This window comes from Hyaena hyaena, unplaced genomic scaffold (assembly GCF_003009895.1).
Source record: "Hyaena hyaena isolate Hyena2069 unplaced genomic scaffold, ASM300989v1 scaffold_52, whole genome shotgun sequence".
NCBI lineage: Eukaryota > Metazoa > Chordata > Mammalia > Carnivora > Hyaenidae > Hyaena > Hyaena hyaena.
The window spans coordinates 2,762,512-2,783,682 of record NW_024080684.1 but is presented as its reverse complement, the minus strand read 5'-3'; the positions used below and the strand labels follow the sequence as shown (position 1 = coordinate 2,783,682).

The 21,171-nt window shown below is 38.9% G+C and overlaps 1 protein-coding gene and 1 non-coding gene across 6 annotated transcripts in view; both read left to right on the top strand.

Moving 5' to 3' along the window:
* Positions 1–21,171, top strand: part of UTRN (utrophin) — a 576,845-nt gene that overhangs the window by 434,399 nt on the left and 121,275 nt on the right. The gene's annotated exons all lie outside the window — the stretch shown is intronic.
* On the top strand, positions 9,380–9,490 carry LOC120231047. The gene has a single exon (XR_005528249.1). It is a non-coding gene; the product is annotated as a U6 spliceosomal RNA (small nuclear RNA).

Genomic DNA, 21,171 nt, shown 5'->3' with positions numbered 1-21,171 from the left:
GTGCAGCCCCTCTGGAGAACAGTGTGGAGGTTCCTCAGGAAACTAACAATAGAACTCCCCTATGACCCAGCAATAGCACTGCTAGGAATTTACCCAAGGGATACAGAAATGCTGATGCATAGGAGCACATGTACCCCAATGTTCATAGCAGCACTCTCCACAATAGCTAAAACATGGAAAGAGCCTAAGTGTGCATCCACGGACAAATGGATCAAGAAGATGTGGTTTATCTATACCATGGAATACTATGAGAAACAATGAAATCTGGCCATGTGTAGCAACATGGATGGACCTTGAGGGTGTTATGCTGAGCGAAATAAGTCAGGCAGAGAAGGACAAATATCATATGTTTGTACGTATAGGAGGATTGCGAGGAACTTGACGGAGGAACAAGGGGGAGAAGAAGGGGGGAAATGGTGGGAGAAAGGGAGAGAGGCAAACCATGAGAGACTCTTGAATGCTGACAACAACTGAGGACTGATGGATGTGGGGGGGAGGGGTGATGGGCATGGAGGAGGACACTTGTGGGGATGAGCACTGGGTGTTAGGTGGAAACTAATTTGACAATAAACTATTTGTAAGAAAATAAAAAAAAAAAAATAAAACTGCTCAAAATACCTTCCTTTTATAAGGACACCAGTCATGTTGGGTCAGAGCCCACACTAGTGACCTCGTTTTAACTTAACTACATCTTTAAAAACCTTATTTCCAATCACAGTTATATTCCAGCAAAAGCAGCCTTCCTTCCCAACTGCCAAGTGCAATGTTTCTAATCACTATAAAATATTTAAGTGAGGGCAGATCACTATGCACTGATACAATTAGGGCAATATTTAAAGATGTGACACCTACCTGTAGTTATTTACCTTTGTTACTAAACTTTGCCAGCCATAATCATTGAATAAGTGTAGTTGAACCTCAGCCTTGCCGATGTTCTAACTTAAATTCTCCATCTTTGTTCTTAAAATTAAAATCCCTTTGGTTGTACATATCATTACTCTGTTTCAGGTCATCTTTTTCGTTCCTGTGTCCTTGGAAATGTCTTTGCCCCCTCCCTTTAGATTCTGTTTATCAGGAACCATCTTTATTTAGACCTGGAATGATCAATTATTAAAACTGAAAGAAGCCCAAGAAATAGTTTAGCCCAATCCCCTTATTGATAGTGGAAGAAAATGAGAATCACAGTGTGTTTTAATGAAATCTGACTTTTCATCCCTCCTTTCCTTTCTCACTTCCAGTGAATACCTATTGTTTATCCACATGTCTGACAATTTCTAGAATACCAGAAAGACATGGATACAGAAAACAGACACAGTCCCTGTCTGCATGGAGCTTACAGTCAGGAGAGAGCCTGTGCCTGCCTTTCTCAAGCTTACAGTTTCTCTTTGTTACTGTGTTATGAGAAATCATTTCCAACAAGTATTGTGTCTTAGCTGAGAACTGTATATTGCTGTCCAGAATCTCCCGTTGTCTGCCTACATATCCATTCCTCTAACTCACAGCTTTGGTCCCTTTTTGGCTGATAATTTAAGCATGTTATCAGTTCTTGCCCACTTTTATTTCTGATCTTTTTTCTTTATAAGGAATTCTAGACCTCTTTTCAATTATAAAATTATGATGTAGCTTCAAACAGAACAAAATCACCTGTATGCTATTTTTTTCCCCCACAGATACGTTTAGCATTAAATTCGATGCCTTTTCTTTTAGTTTTGTCTTTTACTATAAACTGTAGTTTTTTTTCTAATTTCTTGCTATTTTTGGTTTTTAATTGTCCTAATAAAGCTTTAAAAATCTTTTTAAAGAACTCTTGCTTTATAGCTTAGAAGTACATAGTTGGAATCAAACAAAATCAACCCTTAAATGGCTTGATACTAGTAGTAGGAAAGTTCTTTTGTTCATTGAAATTTCCCCATAGAAAGAGGGGACCTTGTATTTGATTTCTAACTTAACTCTTTTTTGCGGATAGCTTACTGTCTGAATTATCTTATTTTGAACAAAACAGTATTATGTCAAACTAATGTGACCTAATCTCTCAATATTAAATTAGAATGTCTAGAGATTATCAGATGGATTTTTTTTAAAGGGGACAAAGAAATTTAACACTGATTTGTTTACTATACCAGGAAGTATGATCTCATAAATTCAAGCCTTGAATGTCATTGTATACAAGCCTTTTAAAGAACAATTTAAAAAGCAATACCGGGGCGCCTGGGTGGCTTAGTCGGTTAAGTGTCCGACTTTCACTTAGGTCATGATCTCGTGGTTCGTGGGTTCAAGCCCCGCGTCGGGCTCTGTGCTGACTGCCAGCTCAGAGCCTGGAGCCTGTTTGAGAGTCTGTGACTCCCTCTCTCTCTGACCCTCCCCTGCTCACGCTGTCTCTCTCTATCTCCTAGAAATAAATAAAACATTAAAAAAAATAAAATAAAAAGCAGTACCACATGTCTTTCTGTTGTGGATAAGACAGATACACTTTACAAGATGCATCAAAAACCACTTGCACTAATATTACACAAATTAGCACTTAAGATTTACATGAAAAGTTCCAGTGACATTATATACAAAGTATAAAACAAAGCTGTGCCTCAGTACCTTAGGTGGATGTGGGGTTACCGTATGCTAGAAAACTACTGAGTGACTAAAAGCTACTTCCAGGGCTATCAAACTCTGGCATCAAAGAGTTATGTGAAGAATTTGAATAAAATAATTGTGAGTAGACATCCGATTAACCTTTGTCCTAAGCACTTGATATTCAAGTTCATTGAAAATTTTCTTTTCTCTTCCACTTTGGATAATGGTATATTATTCTCTCTTCCAAGGCACCTTATGTTGGCCCTTTCTTTTTTTTTTTTTAAGTTTCTTTATTTATTTTGTGAGCGACAGGGAGACTGAGGGGGGAGTGGGGCAGAGAGAGAGGGAGAGAGAATCTCAAGCAGGCTGTATGCAGTCAGTGCTCAGAGACCTTATAGTTAGCCTTCTGTACAAAGTTTGTTAGTGAATTGGCACATGGGCTTAGGTAGACATGGTTTCAATTCTCATCTCCTCCACTCGCTAGCTCTGTAATCTAGGCTCTGAGCATATTATTCAACCTCCTCAGTCCTGTTTCTGACCGTGAGTATATATAAATCACTTAGCATCGTACATTTAGTAAATGCTCAGTAAAGAATGGCTGTTGGAGTTCTTTAACCTAGGACTTCTGTTTTCTACTGTGTTTCTTTTTTTAGCTGTTCTGTGTCCACATTTTTTATTTTCCCTCAGATTCATGATGCTTGGGCAACTCTAAGTTTTGATGTCATAACTATATTTATTATTTTAGCCTATTGGTGGCTTCAGAGATAACTTAAACTACTGAGGAAATGGGATAAAGTCATTGAGACAACATTTTTGAGAATTACATAGGATAAGATATGAGTCTAGAGGCTAGAAGATGATTTATTTTTTGTTCTTAATAAAAGAAAACAGCTTATAATGGAAAGGCCAAGCTCATAAGACACGTCTGCATGCACTGCTTTAGTTAACTTATCAAAGATTTATAGGCAAATGATAAATGTTTAACCATGAATCTAATTGCCTTTTAAAGCAATATTTGAATGCTACCATAACTTATAAGCAAAGAAAAAAACTAATATACATTATCTTACATTTGCATTTGTATGACCTTATCCTGGGTCCAGTCTGCTGTCAACTTTTATAGATAACTATGGCTAGAGACTCTGGTATCTCAGATTTATGTGTGCAGTCAACTCCAATACTTAGAGGTTGGTTTATGAGGACTCACTCTCAAAGTCTTCTGGTTCCTACCTGTATTTCTATATTCTAGTCCTTTATATGTGCGTCCATGATTTAATGACACTTTTTTATAACCAGTCTTTGATAATGGCATTGCTAATCACTTCACCATCCATCCACCCACCCACACGATTCACTGAATGTTTTGTGTTGAAAACAATGTTAAATATACGAAGGGCAAGAAGGCACAACCTCTGCACTTCAGTGACACTTTTTAATAATTTTTATTCTGAAAAGCTCTGTGCTTGTGGCTGTATCCAGATGGAATATTATATATTTAAAAGTGGAAGGGATGCTTCTGACACTTTTAGTTAGAATAGTACTATAAGGTCATGTTTCAGATCACCTCATCTGCTTAAACACCTAGCAATTACAACAAAAAAACACACCACCAGGAAACCAAACATGGCAAAATTGAGCTCCAGAACATGGCAGGCATTCCATAGACCAGAAACAAAGCAGAAAAAAGCCAAGTAGTCAGTAGGGTTGATGCTGCTGGGGAAAGGTACCAGTCCTGGATGTTGAGCGAGCGGAAAGCCCCATAGCAGTCTCTGCTTAAAATCTTTCTTTGCCACCTTGAAACGAATGACTCACAGACTAGCATGCTTTTTTTCTATCAAACAAATGTCCCACAAACCGGTATTATAACACATCAGTGTATTTTAGACCCTTAATTAAATGCATATGCTTTCTTGGATGTTTTAACCAGTGACTCAGAATATTGATAGGTTTCAGCAACAAAAATGATAAATACTTCGTTTAGTGTTCTCACAACGTATACACAGAGGCAAATTCCTTAAATAATACTAATAAAAATAAGAATATGTTGGGGCTCTGATGATAAAGCATTGGTACAGGTACAGTAAATTGTGGCTGATAGCTCTCCCTATAACTGCTGGGAATTTGTCTTGATAGTTTTGATCATTTTTGTTTTGTTTAAAACTGTCTAGAGTGTATGAGCTGCTTTAATTAAATAAAACCATATTTGGGCACCTGGGTGGCTCAGTTCATTAAGCATCTGACTCTTGATTTCAGCTCAGATCACGATCTTGCCGTTTGTAAGACTGAGCCCTGTGTCAGGCTCTGCGATGACCGTTTGGAGCCTGCTTGGGATTCTCTCTCTCTCTCTCTCTCTCTCGCTCTCGCTCTCGCTCTCACTCTCTCACTCTCACTCTCGCTCTCTTCTGCTCTCTCCCCCGCTCTCTGCCCTTCCTCTGCTTGCTTTCTCTCTATTTGAAAATAAAATAAATAGCATTTAAAAACCCCATATGATACCTATTATTTAGCATCTACTGCTGCCCAACAGAAATAGTGCCCCCCCCCATTACTCTCCAGGATTAGCTTTTAAATTAGGCAGAGTCACCTTCCAGTCTTATAAGTATCAGTTTGTAAACCACAGAGCTGTATTACTTTTTCCTCATGTGGGTACATATAATATCCTCAAATATCAAAATAAATTACTACTTTAAAACATATAGTGTTTTTAATGACTTTTAGAATAAATGGAATAGAGTTGAATTTTCCCACCTAATGATCTAAATTTTTCATATCATTTTTAAAGTTTTATAGAAATTGGAGTCACTTGTATGCAGCTTCACTTTCAAGAATGGGAGATTATCATTCAGTCCATAATTACTCAGAAAGCACCTACAGTGCATATAGCATTTATTTGTATGTTACGGATTTATTTCAGTCACATACTGGAACATTGGATAAAATTGCCTATACAATTTTTGCTGTTCACTTTGCACTTCATTTTCTGAACAATGGAAATTCTTTTTTCTTTTAATTTTTTAATGTTTCATTTATTTCTGAGAGAGAGAGAGAGAGAGAGAGACAGTATGAGCAGGGGAGGGTCAGAGAGAGTGGGAGATACAGAATCTGAAGCAGACTCCAGGCTCTGAGCTAGCTGTCAGCACAGAGCCCAATGTGGGGCTCAACCCCACAGACCATGAGATCATGACCCGAGCCAAAGTCGGACACTTAACTGACTGAGCCACCCAGGCACCCCTGAACAATGTAAATTCTAAGTTATGTAAAGTCTGTGGTCAAGCTGTAACACCCCTCTTTTCATAGAATGCATATTTGATTTTAGAAAAGGAAATCACCAAAAATAATTGAAAGTGTATGATTCTGGTATAATTTTAGTGAGTTCGTCTGTTCCCTCGGGGCCCCTCTGTCCTTCATTGAACTCAGTTTAATTCCTATATTCAAACCTCACTGTATAAGAGTCAGGACATTTGGGCTTTTTTTTTTTTTAATGCTTATTTTTGAGAAAGAGAGAGAGAGTGCGCACGCTTCAGAGAGAGCAGGGGAGGGGCAGAGAGAGAGGGAGACACAGAATATGAAACAGGCTCCAGGCTCTGAGTGTTCAGCACAGAGCCCAACATGGGGCTCAAACCCACAAACTGTGAGATCATGACCTAAACCGAAGTCGGACGCTAAACTGATTAAGCTACACAGGCATCCCTAGGACATTTGGGTCTTAAACTGACTTGTCAAAATATATTTGCAAACTAACTTATTAAAGTAACAAATTCAAACAGTGCCTTTCAGTCAGCAACATGTCACCATTAAATTTAGGGAGCGTGTGTGTAGGATTATTCTCTCTATATAGTAATCTGAGACTCTACTTGCAAATCTGTAATTTCAAGGTCTTGCTGTGTGATGAAGTTACCTAATGTGGGAGATTCACCTTATTCTAAAACTGATTAATTTTCAAGTTCCCCTCTAGCCTTTGGCACCTGTGTTGTTCCTTCTTATTAAGTACATAGCCCACTAAGGACTTGTATTCATTCCTGGAAGCAGCCATTCTCAGAGTGAGGCCACACCTACCTGCCATACTCCACTTAGTTATCTGCAATTGATTTATCTCCTAAGTCTGATAGGTATCATGGGAACTTGACCCTTAAGGGCCACAGAATATCCAAGCTTAGAGGGAGAGGCAAGGCAACTTAATAGCTATCACTGTCTGGCAGTGAAGTTGAGTGGACAACAAATGTTGCAGGAAATAGAGGTATGTAAAACCAAGCAATTATATACAGTCCACCTCCTTAATAGAGCAACCCATTTCTAATGAACTGCCTCTGGATATATTTACCCTGGTTTCAGTTATGTAATACTTTATTCGTTCAACAAACTTCTATGTTGCAGTTGATATTTGCCATGTACTTTGCTAGCTTCTGGGCATCTATCACTTCATAAGACTAATTTTGCTGTCACTGAGTTCACCTCTAGCAGCGACTTGGAAACAAGCAACGATAGTGGATACCAAAGGCATGGTAATGTCAGCATGGACACATGGCCAGGGAGGCACAGGTGAATCGTGATTATCTGTACTTGGGAAGATTGGGTAGGGCTTCACAGAGCAAGTAGCTTTTGAGCTCAAAAGAGATCTTTGGAGTAAGAATTCACTAAAGACTGTTACCAAAACTCCCGGAGGGAAAATCCTCTAAATGAGTCATGACATGACTTTGGAGTGTGCAATAGAGCAAGAGGTGTTGCTTACCTCCCTTTTCAATTCTACTTAGAATGAGTCTGAAAGAGAAAAAAAAGTGGAAGTTTAGCACCTTATTTGGTACCTGGTAAAGTAGATGTTGAATATATTAGCCGAATAAAGGAATACATTTACGTGTACATACATTTTGAAAAGTGTAGGAAAGAATACTCTTCTACTGTGAGAAACGGAAGGATTCCTCTCTTAGTTTTAGCATTTATACTTAGTATTCTGACTCAGGCATCATTTTTCATGTCAATGGGGTGGAACCAAAATGAATTTATATATTAAATGTTCATTTAGGGACGTTAACCAAAACTTTTAAAGCACTGTGAAGGAGATTTTTTTTTTAATTTTATCTGCATACTAATGAAAAGTAAGCCTGTTTTTTTCCCTTTTCTCATGTAGTTTTATTAGTGCTATCAAATTTAATGACTCTTCTGCCCTTTTTTGCTGTCATACTATAATGACTTCAGATCCATATATGCTGATTTAGCTTCGAAAGCAAGTTGGGGGAAAAAAAGCAAATTACATTCTAACAGATTCTCCTTATGTTTATATCGTTTATTTTTTCTGCTTGTATTCTCCAATAAATGGTAAGTGTTTGTTGTTGGTGTTGTTTTGAAACCAGAAGCTACGGAAGCCTGCTGTACCAGCAGTCCTTCTATTTGGTCTAGTAGAGATGCCTTTCATCTCAACTGTAAGATGAAGGGCCAGCTTAGTGAGTGTGTGTCCCATGCAATTACAGTCACATAAGGCTTCACTCTTAACAGGGCCCTGCCCTTGGTTTAATGCTCTGGTGCTGCCGTCTTGAAATTCCTAATAATATTTGAACAAGGGTCTCTGTGAATTATATAGTGAGACCTGCTGGCATCAAGAAACGCATTAATGTTTATGTTTTCACATACATAAAACAACACTTTTACAGTAATGAAATCCTCTTAAAACTTCACGTATTCCCTTCCTCAAGTTAGTAAGCTCCCACTCTCACCCACACACCCCTCAGTGTAACTTACCCTGTCTCTGTGTGTTACTGTGTGTCTCTCTAGTGTCAGCTGTGATGCGACCAGAGGTCTATTTTCAGTCCTTCCTTACCTGTCAACTCCCTAATAGTTCTTCTGTTCATTCCCTTTGCTTGACTTCTAGAACACTACGCTGTGCAGATTCTCTTCATACCTCACTGGTATCTCCTTCTCGATCTCCTCTGCTGAGCCCTTCTTTTCTCAGCCTCCTAAAAGTGGGACACACCAGAGGCCAAGTCATGCCAATTCATCTATAGCCATTCTTTTCTGAACTCATCGGGCCTCCTGGTTTTATATGCCAGTCACCACAAAATTTATATCTGTTTACATGTCACGTCTACTTGGGCATCTAATAGACATCTCAAACTTAGTATGTCCAAACTGAATTCCTGAACCTGCTGCTCAAAATCATTCTCCTAGATCTTCCCTCATTTCAATGGAAAGAACTCTATTCCAGTTGGTTAGATAAAAAAAATAATAATCACCTTCAATCTTGTCTTTTTCTCATATTCCATCTGTTAGACAATCTTGTTGGTTCCATGTTCAAAATAAAACATCAGAATCCGATTACCTCTTACTTGCTATTAGAAGCTACAAATATTAGTATCTGTTATTCTCAGTACAGTGGCCAGAATATTCCTTATTCCAATGAATCAAAACTTCACAGTGGCTTCCCATTTGATTCAGAATAAGAGTCACAGTCCTCAGAATAGTCTATAAGACCCTATGTGATGTGACCTGCCTCCTACTCACACCTTGCTCACTTCATTCTTACTATTTTCTCTCTTAAACACTGGTTTCAGCCATACCAACCCTTAGCTGGGCCTTTTGTTGAAGCATCATACTGTCTTCTTTTTTTTTTTTTTAAGTTTATTTATTTTGAGAGAGAGAGTGCAAGCTGGGGAGGGACAGAGAAGGAATCTCAAGCAAGTTCTGTGCTGTAGCATCAAGCCTGGCACCCAACTCAAACTCAACAAACCTTGAGATCATGACCTGAGCCAAAATCGAGTTGGATGGTTAACCGACTGAACCACCCAGGCGTTCTAATAATGCCATTTTTTAAGAGTAGTAATTTGTGCTTGCTTCAGCAGCATGTATACTAATATTGGAATGATACAGAGAAGATTGATGGCCATGGCCTCTGTGCGTGGATGACATAAAAATTTGTGAAGCATTCGGTATTTTTTCAAAAAATTAAAAATAGAACTACTGTATGATCCAACAGTTCCATTTCTGGGCATTTATCTGAAGAAAATTAAAACATCAGTTTGAAGACATATATGCACCCTATGTTTATTTACAACATCCAGGATGTGGAAGTAACTGTAGTGTCCATCAACAGGTGAACAGATGAAGAAGATACAGCCACAATGGAATATATATATATATATATATTCCAAATGAATAAACAAAGCAGAAACAGACTCATAGATACTGTAAATAAGCTGTTGGTTACCAGAGTGGGGAGGGGTTGCTAGGTGGGTGAAATAGGTGAAGGAGATTAAGAGGTATGAACTCAGAGTTATAAAATTAGTAAGTCATGAGTATGTAATATACAGCATAAGGAACACAGTCAATAACATTATAATAGCTCTGTATGATGAAAAATGGTAACTAGACTTACTGTGGGGATAATCTTGTAATGTATGAAAATATCAAATCACTATGATGTACACCTGATACTAAAAGGATATTGTATATCAATTATACTTCAGTAAAAAAATAAAAATAAATAAAAATAATTATGTGTTCAATGATAAATGAAGTAGATTTCATTTAGTATTTCTTTCTTAGATTTTAAGTTATGAACATATCATTACAGAATTTATAAAATAAAGAACAATAAACTGACCTTAGTTTTACTACTATAAGGCAATCATCTTCATTTTGCATGAATATTTCCTTTTTGCATTTCACACAGTTCTAATAGGGCACATCGTTTTAATCCTGACTCTTTTACTTAACTATGTGTCATGTCTATTTCTTCATGTTTCTATATGGTCATTATCACAGTAATTTTTCAAGGTTATGTAATGGTCCCTGGTGTACCCATACCCTTGTGAGCCTAAATATTTTCCAGGTGTTAGATATTTAAATTGCTTTCAAATCTTTTTAATCATAAATAACTTTATAATGAAAACCTTTGTGTTTGTAGCTTTTTCTGGATCGTTTTCCTAGGATATATTCTCAAAGGTGAAATTCTTGTTTCACACAATATGAGCATAGTAATGACTCTTGATATATTGCCAACCTACTTTCCTGAGTGATTGAACCAATTTTCTGCCTCTAGCAATGTATGAAAGTGAAGTTTCACTGCACCCTTGCCTGTGATTTCTCATTTTTTCCCTTCTTTCCTGTGGACCTTGTATTGTTAGCATTAAAATGCTATTCCATGCCAGTATGGGTAACCATTTTTGCCATTAGAGAGCTTTACTTTGGTGTTTTAGTCTGGAACAAATGGGCTCCCAAAAAGTCATTGCATTTATATGTTTGCTTTCTAAAATTCTAAAGGGACATAATAAGCTTGCCACCCAGTTTTATACTTTCCAAACATTTTTGCTTAATCTTGGAGGATCACATAATCCATTGTTCTCAGAATGAAATAATTGTTCCCTTAAGAGAGTTAAATTCAGTTGTTCCTGCAAATGTAAGGTTGAGTACCCATCTCCGTCATCCAAAACTGTAGATAAAATAGCTAGAACTTTCCTTCAAAGTTACAGTGAATCGAAGCTGAGGGAAGAATTCCGTCTTCGCTAAGAGCTGAGAATGTTGGTAAGACTTTAGGTTAGCATCATTTTAAAAGTAACTAGTTATTCTATAATGCTAAATAGTTTTGAGATAGCTTCACATTCACTGTGTCACCTGTGAAATTAGTAAAATGAGAGATTTTGTTATTAACATGCAGAGAAGCTTCGAGACAAACCCAAGGGCTCATGGTAGGTAAGGGTGTTCCTACATGGTGTGCACTGGATAGTCACACAGGATTTTGGCTACTAATTTCTGCTTTTACTGTACCACAGAACAGTTTTTTAGACATCTCCTTATTCTTTCTTATATAAATTCATTGAGTTCCTGCTCTGCCCTGTGGGGCATAGACGTGTGCCTTCATCGAGGGCTCAGTCTGGTGCAGGAGTCCGGTCTGCAAAGCAGCCAGGACAGGCATGTGGGCCGAATGCTCCAGCAAAGCAGATAGCCAGGGCTGGAGAGGCTGAGAAGAGAGAAGGCTGGACCTGATGGGGATCCAGGTGATGTTCATACTAATAGCCAGGATGGTGGTGGTGCTGTGACGCTAAAGAATCTAGAAGGACAACCCTTGGCAATCTCTTTGACGTTGACCAATGAGGGCCAGTGAGAGCACTAAGAAAGCACACAATTAGTGTGTTGAGAACTAACTTTTTCTTTGAAGGCCTAAAGGAGGTGACTCCTTCCCTCCTCAGCTCTGCAGTCATTCCATGCTGCTTTCTTTGCAGACCAGCTTCGTATGAGCAGGCCAGCTTCATATGAACTACTCCCATTTCCTGGGAGTTCGCCTTCCTTGATTCTTTCAAGTCCATTTACTCCTTTCTTCATTCATTCATCCAACGTATATACCAAGTGCTGAGATCTAAACAATGAGAAGGAGCTTTTGAAGGTTTGAAGCACAAACTTTCTGGATTGCAAAGGGCAAGAGGAGGGAAGCCTTGGCATATTCTAGGAACAGAAATGAAGATTTCAAGCCTCGAAATTAGGGTACTTTTAGTAGTTGAGGTTGGAGAGCAAGGAAGGTTCAGATCTTGGTAGGAAGTTTAGAATTCCTTTGAAGCCATGGGAGGGTTTTAAGCAGGAGAACCCAGAAATCTGCTTTATCTGTAATTTTAGTATTATGGTCTAGAAAACTTTTAGGAAAAGTGCATCTCAGTGAACTTTGACACTTTCTATAGAAACAATTTGGATAATGGCTTGAGATTAAGGAAATGAGAGGGCACCTGGGTGGCTCAGTTGTTACGCAGCTGACTCTTGATTTTGGCTCAGATCACAATCTCATGGTTTGTGAGTTTGAGCTATACATGGGGCTCTGTGCTGACAGCTCAGAGCCTGCTTAGAATTCTCTCTCTCTCTCTCTCTCTCTCTCTTTCCTTCTCTCAAAAATAAATAAATAATTTTAAAAAATAAAAAAGAAAGGAGAGGTGACAGTTGTTCCTTAAAGAAGAGGGGTTGATACCAGGGGGTTGTGATTTAATTCACACCCACTGTTGTGTCTCTTCTCCCATGTCTCAGTACAGTGTGACAAATTCCCAGTGTAGGACAGAAGGGGATGTCGGGAATTACTTTCCTTCTTCCACATTTTCTCAGCCCTAATTTTCATATCAAGTGATTTGCAAGATTCTTCCCATGTCAGTGCTGTCAGGAGTATGTTTGCTTGGCATCAGCACAGCGACTCTGGTGGGCCAATGCCATGTTCATGATGAAAATGAACAGCAGCTGATTGATTTGAGAGACTTTCAGGCATAAGCCACCATAGTCACTTGTTTATGTGGACAGTCCCTGACATAACAATGGTGGACTTACAGTTTTTCAACTTTATAATGGTGCAAAATCCATAGGAATTCAGGAGAAACTGTATTTTGAATTTTAAATTTGGATCTTTTCCTGGGCTAGTGTTATGCAGGATGTCCTGTCCCATAATCCTCAGCAGTCGAAGCTGCAGCCCCCAGGCCACCATGCAGTCACAAGGGCCAATGACTGATCCTATTGACAATCATCCTGTTTCCATCCAACCATTTTGCTTTTCACTTTCAGTACAGTATTTAATAAATTACATGAGATAGCCAACTTTGTTCTAAAATGGCCTTGTATTAGATGATTTTGCCCAGTTGTAGGCTAATCCAGGTATTAGCACATTTAAGGTAGGCTAGGCTAACCAATGATGTTTGGTAGATTAGGTATATTCAATGCATTTTTTAATGTTTATTTACTTTTGAGAGAGAGAGACAGAGACAGAGCACGAGCAGAGGAGAGTAGAAAGAGGAAGACACAAAATCTGAAGCAGGTTCCAAGGCTCTGAGCTGTCAGCACAGAGGCCGATGCAGGGCTCAAACTCATGAACCATGAGATTATGACCTGAGCCAAAGTTGGTTGACTGAGCCACCCGGGTGCCCCTCAGTGCATTTTTCACTTAGGATATTTTGAACTTACAATGGGCTTATTCAGGTATAACCCCATCATAAGTGAAGGGAGATCTATACCTTCTTATCTCTTAATTTCCTTTCCTTCCAATTATAGCAAGTGGGGAGAAGTATTCCTAGACATTACAGGAGGATCATTGAGAATCTCTCTTTAGGCATTTAAAGTTGAATAAGAAGCAATTTACTCTGCTGCCAGAAACTCCTAGGAATACTGGTAAGTGGCCAAACAGCACGCTGAGTTTGAAAGGAGCCCAGAATGACAAGAAAGGTGGGCTCTGCTAAACTGGGTGCTGGGTTGGGAGAAATTCTGTTGAGGATGAAAACACTGTGGTTTTAGTAATTAAATTCTGATATTTGAATCAGGTCTTCATTAATCATACATTCCAGGGCTTCATTTAGTTTAAATAACATACAGAAGGTGCTTCACAGGGAAAACCATGAAAGACTAGATTACTTCACCTGTTCATTCTGTTTCCTTGAGTTGCTTTTCCCTTAATTACCTTGAATCTTATTCCAGTCCCTTTTTCAACACACAGTTCACATATTTTTGGAAAGGTTGCTTGTGCCTTCTTTACCTCCCGCCACCTTCTGTCTCTTTCCTCAGTGCCCTGTTTGTATGTCTCTCAATGATTTGTGGCACGTCACACATGGTGACCAGCATTCTCCTCTCCTCTGTCACCTGTAGGTTCCTTAAGACCTGGGATCATGGTGTATGAATTGCTGTCTACTCTTGTGTTTGGCGTATTTCCTTCAGATTATCTGAATTTAATATCTTTTAAATTGTCTATGTTGGTGGAAATCTTTGTTGGAAAACTCTGTCATACACTCTTAACACCTTAGGATGAGAGAGTCGTTGAACAGTTGGCTCTCCATTTATTACTCTTGACTTTGGAGGTACCTGAGACCATTGTTGGAAAACTCTGTCATACACTCTTAACACCTTAGGATGAGAGAGTCGTTGAACTGTTGGCTCTTCATTTATTACTCTTGACTTTGGAGGTACCTGAGACCATATGTCCTCATATTAAAAACTTAAGAGCAGGTAACTTTTAAAATACAGCTTCAGGGGCACATGGGTGGCTCAGTTGGTCAAGCATTCAGCATTGGCTCAGGTCATGATCTCGTGGTCCGTGGGTTTGAGCCCTACATCGGGTTCTCTGCTGACAGCTCAGAGCCTGGAGCCTGCTTCAGATTCTGTGTCTCCCTCTCTTTCTGCCCCTCCCTGCTCATGGTCTGTCTCTATCTTTCTTCCCCAAATAAGTAAACATTAAAAAAATAAAAGAAGAAACAAAAGAAAATATAGTTTCAATTGTAGTTTTTATACCTTTTCCTTCTTACAACTGATCTGGTCTAGTGCTTACAGGCCAGAGCTTGATTTCATATGTGCTTGCCTGGAAGGGGGATTGAGGTCTTTGGACTATTAGAATGGAAAATGCATAAGCTATGTGGTAAGTTTGTCACAGAGAACATTCTTAGGTTAATGGCCAGGCCTTGAGTCAGCAAGGTAGCTAGATATCAGCTGTATAAGAAGTATATAGTTACTAGGTGCCTTTCCTTTCCTATCAACCACAAAGACTTACTTCCCTCTAACTTTCATGATAGGAAACATTTTTCCAGAAGCAGTCACCCTCATCCTTTGTTTACCCAGCTCTGACAGTGCCAGCCTGCTAAGCTGGGCAAGCACTTCCCTCAGGGCTTTTGTATTTGCAGTTCACCCTGCCTGCATTGCTCTTTTGCCAGATATTGTTATGGCTGGCTTCCTCACCTCCTTCAGCTCTTTCTTCAAATTTCACTGCCTTGAGATGCCTTCCGTGACTACTTACATAAAATATCACCTATTCTCCTTCCTACCCCAACCCTCCCTTTCCCCTTTATCATGTGGTAGATTGTTATAGTAATGAATCATGATTGTCTATATCTTGGCCCCTCTGCTGAGGATCTTTGCTGTTCCCCTCACGAAGAAATGCATTCTCTTGAATCTATGCATATCCTCAAGACTTGCTTCCAATAATAGAATGAGGCAGAAGTGCAAATTCTAGAACTGCATTGTCCAATGTGGTAACCCTTAGCCACATGTGACCATTTATATTTAAATTAAATCAATTATGAGATAAAATTTAGAGTCCAGTTCTTCGATTGTATTAGACATAGTTCAAGTGCCAAATAGTCACAAGCAACCAGTGGTTACCATATTGGACAGCGTGGTTTTATAACATTGTAATCATTGCAGAATGTTCCGTAGGGCAGAACTGCTCTAGAGCCTATGTTTTAAGAGATCTTGCAGCTTTCACTCTGCTCTTTAGGAACACTAATTACCAGGCTTTGAAGAAGCCCAGTCCAAACTACTATGCATTTAGATGGCCAGATAGAGGGAAACTGAGGTATGCCAGCCACTAGTCCACAATAATTTCCAGATCTGTGAATGAACCCATCTTGGACTCACAACCCCAGTTCAACCTAGGGTGACTACAGCCACAGGAGTAATCTTTGGTGGCATCAGCCGAAAAGCTGGTCAAGTTGCCAATCCAAAGAATCATGAAAATGAAGTTGTCGTTGTTTTAAGCCAGTGCATTCAGATGGATTTGATACACACTGGTAATAACAGACTCAACCTTCAATGTAATGACTGCAATCGTTTTGAAACTATGCCCTATCCAGTTAGTTACCTCATGGATCAGGATGTGGATAAAAAAGGGAAGACGGAGTGACCCATACTACTCCTTTCAGAGAAATGTGATACTTGCTTATCCAGGGAGGGAAAAAAAAAGATATTTGCTGTTAATTAATCAGTGATCAACAATAAAGTAAAATGCTTAGAATTTACTAGCTGATAATTAGATGTTAGGAAGTGCTGGCTCCATCTGTAGAGCATAAGACTCTTGATATCAAGGTTGTAAGTTCAAGCCTCACATTGGATGTAGAGATTACTTAATAAAATCTTTAAAAAGTACTTATGATAATTAGGCGATAGGAAAAAACTTTGCCTCAAAAAATTATTTACTAATAATTTGCAAAGTATATAGGTCAAATGATCCAGAGCTAAATGGATTCTAATAGTTATTCCAATTTAGAATAATCGCATGTGGGGGACTTTGTTATATTTTGCTCTTCTATGTTGTGGAATCCTACCTAGTATTTAATCTGAAAGCATTTCTTCTTTTATTCCTTATTCCCTAAGCAGTTACTAAGTACTTCTTATATATGTCTAGGCAAGCACTGAAAAGAATTTCGAATGATTAAGATGTGAGCCTTACCCAAGAAGAACTGACAGTGTAATGGAGGGGACAGATGCATGGTCACAATATGTCAGGATGAGCTGTGTTAGAGAAATAGGAAGTGCCCTGGGAACTCTGGGAGTGGGGGGCATACTGAACATACAGAATGAGCTATTTGCAGATGGGTGAGGATAGAGCTTAGAAGGAAACACATTACCTAGAGAACTTTTTTGGGAGAAAGAGCAAAATTCTTATTTTAATAATAACTCTACTGAGATATTATTCACATAGATTAAAATTCAAGTGAACAATTCAGCAGCTGTTAGTATAGTCACAGATTCATCACTATCTGAACTTAGAACATTATCCCCAAGAGACACCCCATACCCATGACCAGTCACTTCGCCACTCTTCCCCCAGCTGTTCAGCCCTAAGCAACTCCTGTTCTATTTTCTGTCTCTATACACTTACCTATTGGCACATTTCAGAGTAATGGGCTTCTGTGTCTGGCTTGTTTCACTTAACATAACATTTTCAAAGTTCATCCATGTTGTAGCATGTATCAGTATGCCATTCATTTTTATTGCTGAATGAGATTTTCATTTTTTGGATATACAACATCGTGTTTATCTGGTCAGCAGTTGATGTTTGGACTGTGTCCCCGGTTTGGCTATTATGAATAATATTGCTATGAACATTCATCTACGAATTTTTATGTAGACTTAAACTTTCAGTTCTCTTGGGTATATACCTAGAAGTGGACTTGCTGGGTCATATGGCAACCCTTTCTTTAACGTTTGAAGGAACTGCCAAATTGTTTTTCAAAGTGGCTGCTCCATTTTATCATTCCACCAGCAGAATGTCAGGCTTCCAACTTCTTCACATCTTTGCCAATACTTGTTATTGCCTGAGAACAGAATTGTTTTGAATGAAAATATAAAGTCATTAAAATAGAAAAATTCCTATTAGATTATGTTATACTCACTTAAGGCAGCCCATATAGAAGTCATATGATATTAGAACCTGAAGGTGAATGCCACTTTGTAGCTCTGTATACAAAACAACTCTGTTGGAGTCTAATTATCTTATCATTAATGTTCACCAGGTGGTTAGGAAATGCTGGTTTTCTTTTATGTCTAAGTGAGAGGTAAAGGATGGTGAAATGATTAAATGTATAATACTGTTGAAAGTTAAACCTATTTCTGACATGCAATTAAATATAATTGAAGTAGGACAAATTGAATAACAAAATTAAATTTGCAAAATATTATATTGTATGAGCTGATATTATTAAATGTATGTTCTTCTCCAGGATGTTTGGTTGGTTAGTTGGCATTAGGGCTTGACCCCCACATTTTTCCTTACTTGGCACGATTCCCACCTGCCCGCACTTGCCTCTTCTCCTCCGCTGCCTTGGCATATCAAAGGAGTTCATGAGACATTCCCCTGCTAACGCCCTTTGCAGAGACAGTGTTTCAAAAAGTGCTGAAGTTTAACATGATTACGAAGGAAAATGGATTCTCCAGTCCTCCGGAGTGGGGCTTTGGCTTTCTCAGACTCAGATTTGTTTTTCATGAATCTAGGAGAATTGACAATGATTTCGTCAAAATCAGAAATGTAAATCTGACAGTCATAACCCCACCACCACCGCCACCACCTTGTCCAGCCCTTCAGTGGCTTCCCGTGCCCATTACTGGTTGTCTCAGATGCTTAGTTAGGACGCCGTACAGTGGTTTTTGTGACCTGATATCTGCTCGGCTCTTCAGCACTTAATGTTTGCAGTTCCCTAAGTGTACATACTGTCGGACTCATTTATTCTTCTGCTAGCGTTTCGTTTCCTCTTTTGAAAGTACTCTTCTCTCTCTAAAAGACTCAGTTTAGATACCGCATCTACCAGGAAGCAATTCCAAGCCCCCTAGCTCTATCAGGTCCCAAAGCACTGATACGGGTGCCTTGTTTACCACAGTGAAAAAGAAAAACCAACCAAACAAAAAAACCAAAAATGCCTTTGGCCTTGTAGACCTTATACTTTCTCTGAGAAAAACAGACAATAGACAATAATCATAATAACTAAATACCTACCTTGCATAGTAGAAGGTGTTGGGAAATGTAGTGGATGGGAGAGATGGAATTCTGCATTAAATAGCATGGCTGGGCGGTCCTCACTGAGAAGGCCTCTTGGGATAAGGAATATGCCATGTGGATACCTGGGGAAAGAGCCTTCCAGGCAGAGTAAACAGCCAGCCACTGAAGTTGCCCATCATGAGAGCATCTGTGTTAGAGTGATAAAAATTCCAGCTATCAAGGAAGTTGGCTGTCTAGTTTTCCCAAATATCCCTCCTGTGGACAAACATACATTTCCATTCAGAGGCTTAAAATTATAAAAATAGGTGTTTTTAATGTTTTATTTATGAGAGAGAGAGAGAGAGAGAGAGAGACAGCATGAGCAGGGGGGGTCAGAGAGAGAGGGAGACACAGAATCTGAAGCAGGCTCTAGACTCTGAGCTAGCTGTCAGCACAGAGCCCGATGCGGGGCTCGAACCCATGAAGTATGAGATCATGACCTGAGCTGAAGTCGGATGCTTAACCGACTGAGCCACCCAGGCGCCCTTCTAAAAATAGCTTTAACACAGATCTCTCCTATGCCATTTCCCCTCCCCAGACTCCTATTCAATGCACATTTTGTGGACTAATAATAATCCAGAACTCCCAGCTGGGCACGACTGCACACCTAAGTCATATGGATCATATTATATTCTTTCTCCACCATGAGATCAGGATTCACCCTCTGTGAAAGATATGCCCCTTAATCATTTTATGTTTCCAGAGGACCAGGTCTGCTTCTGTTCTCCGTTCTCTTGAGTCACATTCCTTTATGTTCCGTTTTCTCTCAGGTCTTAATTCCTTTCCATCCACATCATCACCCAGTTGGTGTTTCCTGGTTTCTCTTTTGTGCCAAGTCTGTAAATACTGCCCTTGAATCCTCATCTGATTTGATCAAATGGAAGGAGGAGGTATTCTAGTTCCTTCACCTTCCCATTAACAGCTTGTCCTAAATAGGGTCATGTCTGGGACTTCACTTACCAAAAGAAGAAACCCAGCAGAGCCCTTGCAAGTTATTTTAAGAGTTGTTACCTCTCTCACATTTAACTGGTTAGGTTGGGGCTTGGGGGAAAATACTCTTGATCACTACAATTTTTATAAGTCTGATACATTATCCACTGTTTTTCCTTGCTGTCTTTTCAGCAACATGCTCTTTCATAGCATTATTTCATATTTTGTATCTCCAGGTGCTTCAGGAAGTAAATACTAGGAGTATTTTCATTTATCTGGAATTGCTTGCTGTAACACAGTAATCTCGGTTAAAGAATAGGCTCAAAACCTGGAAATGTATACAGATATGTCTGTACTAAAATATGTCTTCCCCATTTCTCTTCTGTCTCTTTCATTTCCACATTTCAGAAGTTTTAAATGTCAGAATATTGTCTTGTTTGCCTTGCATGTCACATCTTGAGACTTCTTCACAAGCTGCATTTCTTAATAGAGATGGTGAAAGCTCTGTCACATAGTCATTTAATGCCCCTAGATGCTAGCTGATGTGGGGATTTATTGACTTGTGCTTGCCTCACGGTCTGTCTTCGGTTACATGGATGCCATGTAAGTGTAGCTACGGATTTTAGAGCAAGTTTTACTTCATCCCTTTCCTGTGCGTTATTACTGTGTCTAACTTGCTGGTGGGTGCTTTTTTGTTGTTGTTCACTCCATCCTTTTCATTTAAATTTTTGGTCAAGATAATAATTATAAGTAGTTTAGAAGTCAAATAGTATTTACAATGCTTATCAAAAATCCAGCATTCTGTCACTCATCTCCCCCCACCCTTCCCCACCAGGGATGTTCTTTTTCAAAGGCATCACTGGTATTTTTCTGGTGTTTAGCTCTGGTTTTTAACAGCAGATGATTATTCTGGGTTTCTAGATGATTTTTTTTTCTTTTATCTACTGTGGAAGATGAGGATTTAGCCTGCAAATACCCTGTCATCCCAACATATGTCAAATGCCATTTAAAAAAAAATAGTTGTGTTTGGAGGCAAAAATTTTATTGATTCTAAAATAGTGTTACTCCAATGCAGTATTTTAGAAAACGAAAACAGAGCTTTTGTAATGCATTGTCAGGGGACTGCACTAAAAGCAAAATATTGTTAGAGCCACTAGGTGTTTCTGTGTATAATTTTAAGAGGATAACAATAATAATAGTAACAATTTTGATTTAGTGATAGTATTCAAATAGTACATGAGAAAAATACTCATTTCCCTTACCTTGCAGTCATCAGTGAGTGAGTTTTGCTTTTAAACTCTAGTCAATTAGAGTCTTAATCACCAAACATTTTATGGGAGCAGAGGTGAAAGTTTAGTCCTACTTAAAAGAACAAAAGTACTAAAGGCAGACTTCTGAGAATCATACATTTGCATGAAAAACCTCACAAGGGA